At 52.9% G+C, this 15,265-nt stretch overlaps 2 pseudogenes; one reads left to right on the top strand and one right to left on the bottom strand.

Moving 5' to 3' along the window:
* Window positions 1-725: 725 nt before the first annotated feature.
* Window positions 726-7,642, bottom strand: LOC136497523 (glycosyl hydrolase 5 family protein-like; annotated as a pseudogene).
* LOC136495887 (pentatricopeptide repeat-containing protein At1g08070, chloroplastic-like) lies at window positions 7,001-8,406 on the top strand (annotated as a pseudogene).
* The last annotated feature ends 6,859 nt before the right edge of the window (window positions 8,407-15,265 follow it).

Genomic DNA, 15,265 nt, shown 5'->3' with positions numbered 1-15,265 from the left:
CAATAAGGGCCTAGTTGAGAATCTGTTTCAAAACAGAGAAGTGTGTTGTAGCTGTTAGTCCAATGGTACTAATTGTTGTGACAAGGCACGCTCTATGCACTAATCTGTGATGGAATGGAAAAAGATAAAGTATTTTAAGTTCAAGTTTAAAAGTGAGGTCAATGGGGAGAATATTAGGTTGATCTCCTTCCGACTCGGGCCGAGTCGGGGCCTTGATCCGCACCTTGATCAGGGGGCACCCAACCGAGCCATGGTTGGTGGGCTCCTGTCGCACAGCGCCATATAAAGGAGGTGGGGGCTGGGGCACTCTAGACGAGGTTCACCTGAGCCGCCAGACACCCCACTGACAACCCTAATCCGATCTAGAGAGGGGGCGCTGCCAGCGACGGGAAGTCCACTGCCTTCACCGTCGCCACTGGACCACGCCCTGCCAGGATCTTCACTGCCTCTCCTTGCCCGACTTCCTGCGTCGCCATGGCTTCATCCTCCACCAAGCCCGACGGTCAGCTACCTCAATACTCCTCTCCCTCTCTCCTGTTTTCTCTCTACTTCGTGTTCTAGTTCATGATCTAGTTTGTTTATTTCCCGATTAAAAATGTTTTCACCCGCTAGATCTACTCCTAGTGATCCTAAGGGTTGAACACAGCCTACTTCCAAAGCACAATAGATTATTGACACTGTACATTAAAAACCAAACTGCAATGATACAGTATCCCACTGTCTTCAACAACACTGCAGATTTTCCACGTAAGTCTCGCTTGTATTACTCTTTGGTCACAACACATGAAAATGAGCTGCTTTCAAACTTTCAAGAACTAAGGGATGTCGGATGCCAGGGACCAAGTGACGGCAACTGCAAGATGGTGTCGCCGCCAGCCCCAGGTATGTCTCTACTGCTTAAGATCACTTTGAACCACTGACTCTCAGGTTCACAGGTCGGATCTACACTTAGGCACTTGCACTGATTTGTTCTGATGGCACCATCAGGGCTGGCGTCCAAGCACACCCTGGTTCCATTTTTTGTGAGCTCAGCCGAAACATGCATCTTTGAATTCGATATCAGGTGCCACTTCGAACTTGGTTTACTGCAATCGGTGCCAAGCTTTGCATTGTTGCCCACCGACTTCGCTTGAAGGCATTGTCCTGTGCTTTTCACTACTAGCTCGTATGCTGAGGTGTAGTTCCAGGCGTTTGATTCATCGCAGTTTCTCCCACCATGACTTGATGTGGGTGGGGTTTACCTGGAGTTGCTGTTGCAGTTGAGTGAAGTTTTCCCATGATAAGATTTGATCCCAAACCGCCTTGGCAAAAGGGCAACAAAGGCATAAGTGGAGGCTTGTTTCTAAGGGCCCGTTGCACATGACACATTGGTGCTGGTGCGGCCATCCTCTCTTTTGTAGGTTACGGGCCGTTAGAATTTTATCTTGCACTAAGATCCAGGCGAAGACCTTGCATCTGTTCTCCACATGCGCTCTCCAAATCAAATCCGTACGGAATGGGGGGAGCGAACCTCTGAATTGGATTTTGTATGCCGAGCGGGTGGAGAAATTCCCGTCATTTGTCCAACGCCAGGTGATGGTGTCCTGGACACCCTGCTGTAGGTGCACATCCTGCATTCGTATCCAGAGGGATACCAACTCCTCTATGTGGGTAGCCGAGGTGATTTTCCTCCCTAGTTTACGCATCCAATTGTTGTTCCGCATCTCTTTTTGCACCGTTTGGTTAGTCCTTGAGACTAGCCGAAACAAGTTCGGGGCTAGGTATTTAGGAATTTGCCCATCGAGCCAACTGTGATGCCAAAACCTTGTCTTTGCACCATCTCCCAAAGATATATTGATTGAGGAGTTGAAGAGGGTGCGGTCATCATCAGAGCACGGGAGCTCCGATCCGTTCCAAGTCTTGGAGTCGTCCACCCACTCTTGCCAAAGCCATCGCAACCGGAGAGCTCGTCCAAATCTCTCCAGGTCAAGGACGCCTAAACCCCCAAGGTCTTTTGGTCTGGTAACTGTCTGCCAGTTTACTAGGCAGTGTCCGCCGTTTGCATCCTCCTCCCCTTTCCACAAAAACGATCTTCTGATTTTATCTATCTTCTTCTTAGCCCAAGCGGCGAGGGGAAACACTGTCAGGTGGTAGGTTGGCATAGAGGAGAGTACAGAGGTTACAAGAGTGAGACGTCCCGCTCTGTTTAACCATCTTCCTTTCCATTTGGGTAGCCTGTGGGCAATCCGGTCTATGAGAGGTTGGACATGAATCCTTTGCAGTGATCTAATATGGAGTTGCAGCCCCAAATATTTGCATGGGAAGCCCCCTCTAGTACCGGTGAAAGGCGACAGTACTTGGTCTAGGTCGACGTTTCCACAACCAATCGGATGCACTGAGCTCTTTTGAAGATTAATATGGAGTCCCGAGAATGTGCCAAACGCCTGCTGGATGGTTTTGACGGCTTCTACATCGTCTTTTGCGGGGCTGAGGAAAATGGCGGCATCATCTGCATACAATGAGGTTCTCCATTTAGCCGCCGTGATTGGTAATGGGGTGAGAATCCCTTGTTGAGTTGCTAGGTCAAGCAGACGTTGAAGCGGGTCCATAGCTAGGATGAATAGCATCGGCGAAAGCGGATCTCCCTGGCGGACGCCTCTGGCATGGCTAAAGGTGGCCCCCTGTCGCCCATTCAGCATGGGTGTCGAGGAGGACGTGCGTAGGATGATAGAGATCCATTCCCGCCAACGCTGTCCGAAACCCATAGCCTGCATCGCCTCAAGCAAGTACCCCCAGTGTACTGTGTCAAAGGCTTTGTGGATGTCCAGTTTCATGAACAAAGTCGGAATCTTCTGCTTGTGTAGTTTTTTGACCGCGCCCTGGACGTATAGGAAATTATCGTGGATGCTTCTCCTTTTTATAAATGCGCTCTGACAGTTTGAAATGAGGGAGTTGAGTCGGGGGGCCAGTCTGTCAGCTAACACTTTGGAGAAGATCTTTGCAATGCCATGGAGTAGGCTGATGGGCCTGAAGTCGCTAATTTTTGTTGCATCCGTTTTTTTGGGGAGAAGGATAATCGTAGCCGAATTTAGCCATTCGAAACCCTGGGCATTCAATGTGAATAAGCAGTTTATGGCTGCCATGACATCCTCTTTAATGATTTCCCAACATGCTTTGAAGAAGGCGCCCGTGAAGCCATCCGGTCCCGGCGCTTTATCGGAAGGCATGGTATATACAATGTTTTTTATCTCATCCTGGGAGAAAGGCACCTCCAGGTCAGAAAGATGACCCAACTCAAGTAACTTTGAAGACCTGGCCATGACGCAAAGCCCACTTTGGGGATGGAATATTATGTTGTATGGCTCGTGAGTGTTTGGAAGACCAGGACCTAGCATATAATTATACATTCATTATGAACTGGCTGAAAAAAATTCAGTAAGCATTGCCATGATCTAAAAGTAGTGAAGTTTTATATTCCATGAAGTTCAGTTTTGCTTAAATTTTACTGTCCTGTTTATACACAACCAAATTCTATGGATTAAATCTACATGTAATGCTGTTGAATGAATCAAAGCTTGAAAGTTCATATATGTGAAGTTAATCTCTTGAAAGAACTGAAAATTGAATAAAAATATGTACACAAAGTATTACTTTGAGCATACTTTGATCATAAAAATGTGTAATAAACAACAATCTTTTGACATATTTTAGCTGTGGTTCTCATAATGATGAAGACTAATATTAATTAGATAGATGAAGTGCCAAACCTTGGAATGGTGATTGGAGAGAATTGATCCTTTTAATGAAGCTAGGATTTCTAGCTGTACACCAGTCCCATGATAGCAATCCATATGATTCATCATAAGCTAAAATTCCCTCTCTGATATAGTAACGAGAGAATTCCTTATTTGACACTGGGAAAATGAGTCGTTCCTTTCTTGACTCTGAAATTTTCTTCGTTCCCTATTTGACACTGACTTCAACTTTCGTTCCTAATTTGACACTGCCGTCAATTCCGTTAGCTAACGGTGTTAACTGACCGTTAAAAAGACGTTTTTGCCCCTAGAAAAAAACGGCGAAGCAAATTTGAGAGGAAAAAAAACCTGCGCCCGCCTCTGATGATGCGCCCAGCTAAAAAAAAAGGCGCAGGTTTTTTTTTCCTCTCAAATTTGCTTCGCCGCTTTTTTTTCTAGGGGTAAAAACGTCTTTTTAACGGCCAGTTAACACCGTTAGCTAACGGATTTGACGGCAGTGTCAAATTAGGAACGAAAGTTGAAGTGAGTGTCAAATAGGGAACGAAGAAAATTTCAGGGCCAAGAAAGGAACGACTCATTTTCCCAGTGTCAAATAAGGAATTCTCTCTATAGTAACTCCCTTGCAGAGCCCAAATTGACCAGTCCAGATCCATTTCAGCCGCCACACTTAAGAAGCAGGTAAGATAGCGATTGTCACCAATATGTGCGCCTGACATATCAAATCCAAACTCAGAGAAAAACAACGGCCAGCCTTGTTGAAGTAGGAATAATCCTTTACGCCATATGAAATCAACAACCATCCCACAAGCATCGTTTTGGTTCTGAGTTTCCCAATTGCCACCATCTGAGAAGCCATACCAATGTTGCTCATAAACTAACTTTCCGGAAAATGATAGGTTAACTTTTTCTTTGAACAAGAAGCTGAGAGTGTTGTCAAAATCAAGGCCTGACAAAATAACCAGGACGTTAGGGTTTGCAGCATGCACAGCTTCAGCACCCAGCTGCATGTACCTAAGTTGGAATTAAAATTATAAATAAAATTGTTGATACCAAGAGTCACATGAAAAATGACATTTTCCATCACAGCAACATGCCCACACACCTGTACCACAAACTAACATTTTGTTTCGGGCCTCGAAGCTCATTCCGCAAGCTCATGCCAACAACATATTTTGTGTTGTTAAACATAGTCGCCATTGCACTGAGGCCTTTCAACCATTCACCAGGGTCAAAGTACACATCTCCAAAGAAGCCGTTGCCGTCAGTTCTGCTGCAGCACCATCCTGGAGTGGTCATTTGGTTGTCAAGTATGACCATAATACCTTTGCTGGCTAATGATGACACCACTTCCTATGGTAAATGAATTCAACTAATGTCAGAAGGATTACAATTATCATAATTCAAGCTAGTAACAAATGTTTTTAGTTTAACTTGATTTCTAGTCTAGTATTCTGTCCATGTCACAAGAACAATACACCTAATGCACCAGTTGACAATTTGGCATCTTTTATAGTCATCATAACAAAACCTACAAAGCAATACCTGTTCTAGCTAGAACTTTGATGCTTGTAAGGCACCCTCACATTGGGCCATTGGTTTGGTGAGTAGTAGGTATGTTGTCTGTGTTGATAAGAACAGTTGAAGGAGAACTATTTCTTTCCTAGAACACACAAGAGAGTAGAAGGAGAACTATTAAGCAACTATTCTTTGTGTTTCCTGAAATAGCAAAAATGGCCAGATCTTTCCTGATTGGGATTGAGCCCTCAGTTTGCAAAAGATGTTTCATACTAACTAATATCCTAAGCTACTTCGGTGAGCTTTTTGATGAAATTCTCTGCTTTAGCAGGAATCGCAGATCTGCGGAGTTTGGACTTCTGAAGCAAGTACATTTTGTTTTAGTAAAATGAAATAGCATTAATGAAATCCTACGCATTCAGGTTTCCTCTTGTTTGTAAAGTTTTGACTTGTTAAGCAATCTGTTTTAGCCAACGGCAGAGTTTGGACTTCTGAAGCAAGTACAACTTGTTTTAGTAAAAATGAAATAGCACTAACGAGATCCTAGGCATTCAAGTTTCCTCTTCTTTGTAACGTTTGGACTTGTTAAGCAACCTGTTTTGACCAAAAACAGCATGAGTTACTGGTTTAGCTATACTTCAACTGATTCATGACATAATCTTGCTTGAGACAGTATAATTAAGGCAGTCACTTGTCCATCATAATGAATGATTTTTCATATATTGTTTTCATATAAAAAGACAATTGTACAGCGGACTGTTATTTAAGGTTCTATACCTTACACCATGAGAAGACAATCTAATTCCACGCCTGCAATCCACGTACAGTGTTAACTGACAAGACATTGTTAAATTCGACTTCATTTTGACCTTGCAAGACCAGCAATTCTGCAATACTACTCCATCTGCTAAAAAATATAGGTTATTTGAGTTTTTTTTCCTTAGTCTAATTTTTGTAACTTTGACTAAGTATACACAAAGTGCACTAACACGGCAACACCTACTGCATCCAATTAATTCATTAACTATTTTTGTTATAGTGCATTTATTTGGCATTGTTGATATACAACTTTTTTTTACAAAATTGATCAAGCTTAGATAAGTTTGACTTAACAAAAACTAGTACTTGCCAATTCAAAGCTAAGAGAAAGCAGCTATCAAATTATTTTACTCGTTCTCACTTGGGCCAGCGCTGGTCACATTAACAGTAACAGTGATTTTGCAGGGTGGGAGCTGCCGCCAGGGTTCGATCCCTGGCTCCTACAATGCCCTCCAAAGAAGGCCAGGTTAAGTAACCCTTATCTAAAGAACATAAACAGCGCTTGATTGATAGTGGCACAAAATCAGGCGAAAGAAGAAATAGCACCCCGATTAAACCAACAATCCTAGTTCTTGAGCAAATAATTAATTAAATACAATTTTGAGTGCTCCACTGAGCGAAAAAACCACGTACCCGGAACACGTCGACGAGGGGCAGGTCGAGGAGTGCGGGGTTGTTGACCCGCACACCGGCGACGGACTCCAGCATGCCGAGGCGCTCCAGCGACCACCGCAGCGGCAGCGAGGCGAGCGTGGCGTTGGTGGCGAGGTAGGTCGCCCAGGTGAGCCTGACGCAGTTGAACCCCATCGCCGCCACGCGTGCTGCGATGTCCGACACGCCGCGCCGCGCCAGGCCCTCCGCCGCTGCGGGCTCCAGGTGCGAAGCCCAGTTCGCGCACGCCAGCTTCACGTGACGCCCGTCCGCGCCCACAATCCACCGCGACGCCGTTCGAGAGCGGCAGCGCCGGAAGCGAGGCCACCGCCGTGAGCGCGGGTAGGAGGAGAAGGGCGAGGAGCAGTGGAGAGGTGGAGGCCGCCATGGTAGTTGGTGTGCAGGAGACTACGGCGGATCCGGAATTTAAATGGAGGCAGGTATCTCTGTCGTGTGGGCCCTGTTACGGTAGGCCCAGATGTCAGTGTCTCACGTAGATCGCTACTTGGATAACTAACGATAAGCAGATTAAACCCAAGGCAACTCGAATGGCCACCGCCGTCCCCACGGCGGCTCTCCCCACACCGGCCCGCGCCGGGCCGGCGCAGCCCCGTGCTCCACTCCGCGCAGATCCGTGCTACTTGCCACAGCTCCACGCGGCACTAATCAAGTCTGGGGAGCTCACCGCCTCGCCCAAGTCCTTCCACTCCCTCCTCGAGGCGGCCGCCGCCTCTCCGACGCTGCTCCCCTACGTGGTCAGCCTGTTCCGTTTGGGCCCGCGGCCGCCGCCTTCCGCGCCGTGCTACAACGTCCTTATGCGGGCCACCCGGAGGACGCCCTTCACCTGTTCATCGAAATGCTCGACGCGGCTTCGGCCTGCCCTGACCAGCACACCGTCGCCTGCGCCCTCAAGTCATGCGCCAGGATGTGCGCGCTTGATGTAGGGCGCGGTGTCCAGGCTCACGCAATCAAGCGTGGGCTCATGGTCGATCGGTTCGTGCTGAGCAGCTTGATACATATGTACGCGAGCTGTGGGCATGTTGCAGCGGCACGGCTGCTGTTTGACGCAGTGGAGAAGGGTGTGGTGATGTGGAACGCAATCATTGCGGCTTACTTGAAGAATGGAGATTTGATGGAGGTGGTGGAGATGTTTAAGGGCATGCTTGCGGTTGGTGTGGCCTTTGATGAAGTCACATTGGTGAGTGTAGCCACGGCATGCGGACGAATAGGTGATGCGAAGCTTGGGAAGTGGTTTGCAGGATATGTGGATGAGAAGGGGCTGGTAAGGAACCGAAACTTGATGACTGCATTGGTTCACATGTATGCCAAGTGTGGAGAGCTTGGTAAGGCACGGAGGTTGTTTGATGTGATGCAGTCGAGGGATGTGGTTGCTTGGAGCGCTATGATCTCAGGTTACACTCAGGCAGATCAATGTCGAGAGGCACTTGCTCTTTTCAGTGTGATGCAGCTTGCTGAAGTTGGGCCGAATGATGTGACCATGGTCAGTGTGCTCTCTGCTTGTGCTGTCCTGGGTGCACTTGAGACAGGAAAGTGGGTGCATTCCTACATAAGAAGGAAGCGTTTACCTCTCGCAATTATTCTTGGCACTGCATTGGTGGACTTCCATGCAAAGTGTGGATGCATTGACGATGCAGTTGAAGCATTCGAGTCAATGCCTGTGTGTTAGTCGCTGAATTCTCACTCTTGGTAGTAGGAGAATTCTTACTCTCATCGAGAGAGGATGACACTAGGAGTTGAGGCAATTTTCTTGTCTATTTCTCACACAAGCTCACATAAATACCATACCAACCTGAGGGGTTAGGGTTATATATTTATAGGCTGCTAGCCAGCCAACCATATACCAAGATGCTAGTCTAAGATGCTAATATGCTGTCCTAGCTAAGATGCTGTCCTCTAGTCTAAGATGTTGTCCTATAAGATGCTGTCCTCTAGTTTAAGATGCTATCCTAAAAACAGAAAAACAGCCACAAGGACCATGACCATGTGAGCATCACAGCTCCACAAAGACCAGCCACACATGAGACTTATCCATCATTCTCCCCCTAAGTCTTGTGCGTCGTCTTGTGGGAGAGTTGAACCATCCCGGTCCTGGAGCAGAGCTCAAGGAACTTGATCCTCCCAAGGGGCTTGGTGAGCAGGTCCGCAAGCTGGTCCTTGGTGTTGATGTAGCTCGCCTTGATGCTCCCTTCCTCCAAACAGCCTTGGATGAAGTAGTACCTCACTCGGATGTGCTTGCTGCGTTTGTGGAACACGAGGGTTCTTTGCCAGGGCCAGAGCTGGACTTGCTGTCCACCCTGAGCTCCACCGCTCTAGTGTATCTGCCGAGGAGATCACCAAGCAGTCGAGCGAGCCTAGAGCGCCTGAGTCGAAGCAGTGGAGGCCGCTATGTACTCGGCCTCGCAACTGGACAGGGCCACCACCTGTTGCTTGACCGACTGCCAGCTAACGAGGCACTTGCCGAGGAAGAAGAGGATCCCGCTCGTGCTCTTGCTGGTGTCGATGTCGCCGGCGTGGTCGCTGTCGCTATACCCGACGAAGTGTGCCGCCCTAGGGCACCTCGGGTAGTAGAGGTCCGTGGTCGAGAGTCCCCACAACGTAGCGGATGATCCTCTTCACAGCCTGTTGGTGCTCCAGTCGTCGGTCGCTGCATGAACCGACTAACGTAGCCGACGGAGAATGCCAAGTCTGGCCGTGTGTGGGCGAGGTAGCGAAGGCTTCCCACAAGACGCCGGTACTGCGTAGCGTCTACCTCCTCCGTCGTGCTGTCGCGGCTCAGCTTCAGCCTCTCCTCCATCGGAGTGAGAGCTCAACGACGCGCTTGGCGTAGGCGGTCTGTCGAAGCATGATCCCAGAGTCATCCTGGTGCACCTCGATTCCCAGGTAGAAGGAGAGAGGCCCCAGGTCACTCATTTGGAAGGTGGCCTTCATCTTTTCCTTGAATGCCGCCACCTCCGCATCCTTGGTGCCGGTGATCACCAAGTCATCGACGTAGACACCCACCAGCAGGGCATTTTCTCCATTGCCCCGTCGGTAGATGGTCGCCTCGTGTGGGCTTTGCTCGAAGCCCATCCCCTTTAGCGTGGAATCCAGCTTGGCATTCCACGCCCTCGGTGCCTGCCGCAAGCCATAGAGGGCCTTGCGCAGGCGGAGCACCTTGCCCTCCTTGCCGGGGATCGCAAATCCCGGCGGCTGGTGCACGTAGACCTCCTCCTTCAAGTCACCGTTAAGGAACGCCGACTTGACGTCCATGTGATGAACATGCCAGCCCTCCTGGGCAGCTAGCGCAAGGAGGAGTCGCACGGACTCCATCCGTGCCACGGGAGCAAAGGCGTCGTTGAAGTCGACCCCCTCCTGCTGCACGAAACCTTGTGCCACCAAACAAGCCTTGTGCTTGACGATGGCACCGGCTTCATGCCTCTTCAGCTTGTACACCCACTTAAGGGTGATCGCGTGATGACCACGAGAAAGGTCAGCAAGCTCCCAGGTGCGGTTCTTCTCAACCGCATCCATCTCCAACTGCATCGCGGCGCGCCATGCCACGTGTCTCTCGGCCTCTGCAAACGACCGAGGCTCGCCGTCGTCACACGCAAGGTGCAACTGCGCCTCCAGGTCGTGAGGCACCGGTCCCGGCACCGGCTGGTCGCCGAGAAGGTTCTCCATCGTATGGTACCGCAATGGCTCGCCGTCATGGTACGCGTCGACGCGCTCCTCGTCGTGAGAGAGCGGAGTAGCGAGCTCAACCGGGTCGTGCTCTACACGAGCTGGTGGTGGAGTAGACGTGCTCGGAGTGGTGCCTGTCGGTGCTGGAGTGCGTGGCAGTTGCCGGCTGTGGTGGAGTCGGTGAAGAACTCATCACAGCCGAGGTCCTGGCTGGAGAGTGTGGAGCTATCGGCGTAGCAGGCGCCGGGGTCGGTGGAGGCTCGGGGACTGGGGTAGACGCGCTCGCCGAAGAAGAGCTGCCTACTCCCCCAGCTCCCTCGAAAGTGGATGTACTCGATAGTGAAGTCGTCGTACGTCAGAGCTGAGCCATCATCCACCGCCTTGTCCCACGCCCATCCTCGCCCTTCGTTGAACACAACGTCGCGTGCCGTGCACACACGCTATGTCTTCGGGTCAAGGATGCGGTAGGCCTTCGAGCCCTCCGCGTAGCCGATGAACACTCCCGGAGTGCTCCTGTCGTCGAGCTTGCTGATGTGGCCAAGCTCCTTGGCGAACGCGAGGCAGCCGAAGACCCGTAAGTGGGAGACCGCCGGCTTGCGCCCATGCCAAGCCTTGTACAGCGTCCTACCGTCGAGCGCCTTGGTATGTGAGCGGTTGAGGATGTAGACGGCCGTCACCACCGCCTCTCCCCAGAAGACAGTCGGCATCCCCCTCTGCTTGAGGAGGGCCCGAGCCATCCCCACAACCATCTAGTTGCACCGCTCGACGACGTTGTTCTGCTGCGGGCTATACGGCGTGGAGTATTGGCGCTGAATGCCCTCGTCAGCGCAGTACGACACGAATTTAGCCTTTGTGAATTCACCGCCATTGTCGGTGCGCAGCACACGCAGCTTGCGGCCGCACTCCGCCTCCGTAGCAGCCTGCGCGCGTCTGATGGTGTCCGCAGCCTCTCCCTTGCTGCCGAGGACCATCACCCACATGTAGCGGGAGAGGTCGTCGACAAGCAGCAGGAAGTAGCGTCGTCCTCCTGGTGTGGCCGGTGTCACCGAGCCACACAAGTCCCCATGCACGAGCTCGAGCCTCTCCTTGGCTCGAAAGCTCGCCCGCTAGGGAAAGGGGAGTCGCCTCTGCTTCGTCAACACGCAGACATCGCAGAGCTGCTCCACATGGTCGAGGCATGGTAGGCCTCGCACCATCTCTGTGGCACTGAGCCGCTTCAGGGCCTCAAAGTGAAGGTGCCCGAAATGCTCGTGCCACTGCCACGCCTCATCGTCCCGACGAGCAGCGAGACAGAGGGGTTGTGCCACCTTCACATTAAGGACGTAGAGTCGATTTGCGCTTCTAGATACCTTGGCAAGAAGGCAACGACGACGATCCCAAATCCTCATGACTCCGTCCTCAACCACCACACGCGAACCGTTCTCATCCAGCTGTCCCAAGCTGATGATGGAGTTCCTCAACATGGGGATGTAGTAGACTCCGGTGAGCAGCCTGTGCTCACCAGACACGTCGGTGAAGATAATGGAGCCGACGCCCTTGATCTCCTCACCGGAGGCATCCCCAAACTTGACGGAGCCTCGGACGCTAGAGTCAAGCTTGGTGAAGAACTCCCATCGACCGGTCATGTGATGGGTGGCGCCGGTGTTGAGGCACCACCCATCAGTCTTGTTGTTGCCGGAGCTGTCGCCGAGGAGGGCGTGTGCTTTTGGCTCGTCAAGGTGGAGGAGAGCCGCTGCGGCCGGTGCCGTTGGAGGTAGCTCGATGCTGGCATGTGCCATGAACAGAGCCGACTCCTCCTCCGCCTAGTGCGACGTGGGCCTAGGCTGCAGTCAGTGGCTGTCGACAGTCCTTGGCCCAATGGCCAAGCTAGTCGTAGTTGCGGCAGGCGTCGTCTCGTGCCAGCTTGTGCCTACTGGCGTGTCGGCGTTTTGGAACCGGGGGTCCCTCAACCAACAAGTGAATTTGTGCTACGTGCCCCTAATCCCAGATGGTGATGCAAAGAGACACAAGGTTTATACTAGTTCAGGCAATCGAGGCCCTACGTCCAGTCTGAGAGATCGATCTTATGTTCCTTGCACCAGGAGTGCTCATAGTAGGGGATTACAAGCTAGGTGAGAGAGGGAGCTAGCCCCAGGTCTCGGCGAGGGTGGTGCGGGCTGCTTGAGGCGTTATCCTCAAGCAGCGTAGAAGTGTGTCGTTCTATCGGTGTGTTCGTCTCCTTTTTTCTCCCCCCCTACGAGGCCCAAGTCCTCTCCTTTTATAGTTGAAGGGAGGACGAAGGTAGTACATGTATCACTATGCGATGTCGTGCCAATAGAAGTGGCACGTCCGAACCCTGTGGCCCGTTCCGGTGGCGGCGTGGCCGTAGGAGCGATCCGTCCTTGGAATATTGGAGCGACGTGGTTGTCCCATCAGGTCCTGTGCGTCGTGGGAGCCCCGGGAATGTCTCGGAGCGGACGTGACGGTGAACGTGCAAGCCCTGGTGGACAGATTGTGCACGAGGCCAAGGCCTGGTTGGTGCCGAGGCTTGTACTGCGGTGGGGGGTCTCGGCAGGCACGAACCCCGAGATTGTGAGGCCCCGGTGTACAGTGCCAAGGCCTCGAGCGGGCGGCGGGTCGCGGGTGCAGCGTTAGGACACAGTGGCTGGTAACCCCCATCATACCCTGTCCCAGGCATAGATCGTGGACACAGTGCTGGGTCACAGTTGCCGGTAACCCCCGCCGTGCCCTGTCCCAGCCGGTACGGCGCTGATGCGACTTCGGGTCGCATCGGCCATTCTGTGACGTTGAGCCGCTGTCCGGCGGAGATTGCGGGAGTGGTTGAAAGTATTAATGAGACATGACGCGTTGTCGGGAGGGTCGACCGAGGCGGGGGGCGACGGACCACGGACAAGCCGGCCCCGAGCGACACAGAGAATGAGGCCTCGCGCGAGACGGAGATCAGGCCCCTCGTCGAGGCCTCGCGCGAGAGGCCTCGCGTGATACGGAGAACGCGCTTCCTGTCGAGGCCTTATGTGGAGAGCCTCGGGCGGGGCGGAGACGGCGTTCCTTGCGGAGGCCTTCCCTGGGGAGCCTCGCGCGAAGCGGAGTTGGCGTCAGGATGCCGAGACCTCCTACTCTATAAATGGGGGCGGCGTGTCTGAGCCCTGCAGCTGGCCACTGTTGTGGTATGGTCGATGGAGTGGCCTCGTCCTTGTCGTGCAGAGGTGACGCGCCGGTCATACTTGATCTTGTGCGTCGTGGGGCTCCAGTACAGCTTGATGCAGGATATGACGGGTGACGTGCTGGTCATCGTGCGATGACGTCGTAGGGAGCTATGGCTCTGCAGATGGCGAGGCCGAGCCATCGTGGGGGGTTCGACGGATGTGGATCCTCAGGCAGCCGAGCCCCTGAAGCATACTGCCGAGGCCTTGGGGGGAATTATTGATCCTGGGTGCTGATTCCGAGGCCACAGTATCTCAGACATGGCTCCCCATACTACGTTGTTCTCAGAGCAGGAGTTGGCAGCACAGTGAGGCATGGGCATCAACCATGTGCTTAGTGGTTAGCACAGTGGCGGGTAATCTCTACCTAGTCCTGCCTCCTGTCCCGTCGGCCATTCTGTTGTACTGTGCCGAGCATGCGGCCGATGTCAGGGGCAGCAGTTGGCTGAGTTAATGTGACACGACGTTTTGTCAGAGGGGCGGGTGAAGGAAGAGGCAGCGGAGTGCTACCGAGCCCGCCTCGCGCGAGACGGAGAGTCGGCGGCCCGGCCGAGGCCCTTGGTGGGGGGTCGCTCGAGGCCAGCGGTGAGGGGGCCTCGGGCGAGTCAGAGAATCGGTCGAGGCCAGCGGTGTTTAGCTGGTTTCGACTTTTACGAAGTCTAAGCAGTCATTTTTTGGTTCTTGCTTAGGGTACCCCCTCTTACTGTATCCGACAGTAGCCCCCGAGCCTTGGGGGGAGTGGAGGTACTCCCCCTGAGGTTCTGACGAGAATTGGCTCTTGATAGTTCCTGTTGGGATGGTGTTTTGTACTTGAGGTTTCGGTGGGTGCGCGCGAGCGCACCCGCCGGGTGTAGCCCCCGAGGCCCTAGAGGAGTGATTTCACTTCTTCAGGGACTTTTTTCCCCCTTGAGCGAGGGGTTTTCATCGTGTTCGCCGGGCCCGTGGGTGTGAGTTCGGATCGCAGGGCCTCGACGATGCTGCGGAAAGAGCCCCTTAGCCTCCGCCCAGAGTGAGGGGGCCGTCAGGGGTTCCCCTCGGCTTTTTGTACGACCCTCGTGCTTCCTTTTCGCTCGGAAGGAGGGGTGGAAGATGCCGTGCTACCCTCGGTGGGCGCTGAGCGACGGCATTTCCGGTGAGCTGTTATCGGGTAAGTCCGAGTGGAGGCCCGTACCCCAGTTCGCTGGGGGTCGGCTAGCGGTCCGGAGACGCGCTCCAAGAGTACCGGTGGGTTTCTCTAGTGGGTGCCGAGGCCATTCGCTGGGCCTCGGTGGCTCGGTGCCTCCCTACGGTGGGATCCCATTCAGAGACCTCCCTGCCGGTCTCGGACACGACACAGGGCGCGCTCGTAGGCTCGCCATAGCCGTCCCTGACTCTTTTGCCCTGGGGCAGCTGTCGAAACCCCTGGGGGCCCAGCCTTCGAACCCCTGGACCGTAACGGGCTCGGGTCGCTTGTCTTTATCTTGGGTGCAGGAAGAGCCCTCGAGCCTCCGCACTGGAGCGAGAGGGTGGTCAGGGGCCCTCCCTGACTTTTTTGTCCGTCCCCCGCACGTCCTTTTCGCTCAGACGGGGGGCTGTTTGCCGAGCCCACTCGCGTGCGAGCCTGAGCCGCTGGGTCTCGGCAAAGTTGCAGGAGGAGCCCCCGAGTCTCTCGCACGGAGCAGA

The sequence above is a fragment of the Miscanthus floridulus genome, chromosome 12 (genome assembly GCF_019320115.1).
Source record: "Miscanthus floridulus cultivar M001 chromosome 12, ASM1932011v1, whole genome shotgun sequence".
Taxonomy (NCBI): Eukaryota; Viridiplantae; Streptophyta; class Magnoliopsida; order Poales; family Poaceae; genus Miscanthus; species Miscanthus floridulus.
Note: the sequence above shows the minus strand (reverse complement) of the source record. Positions and strands in the feature narration are given on the sequence as shown.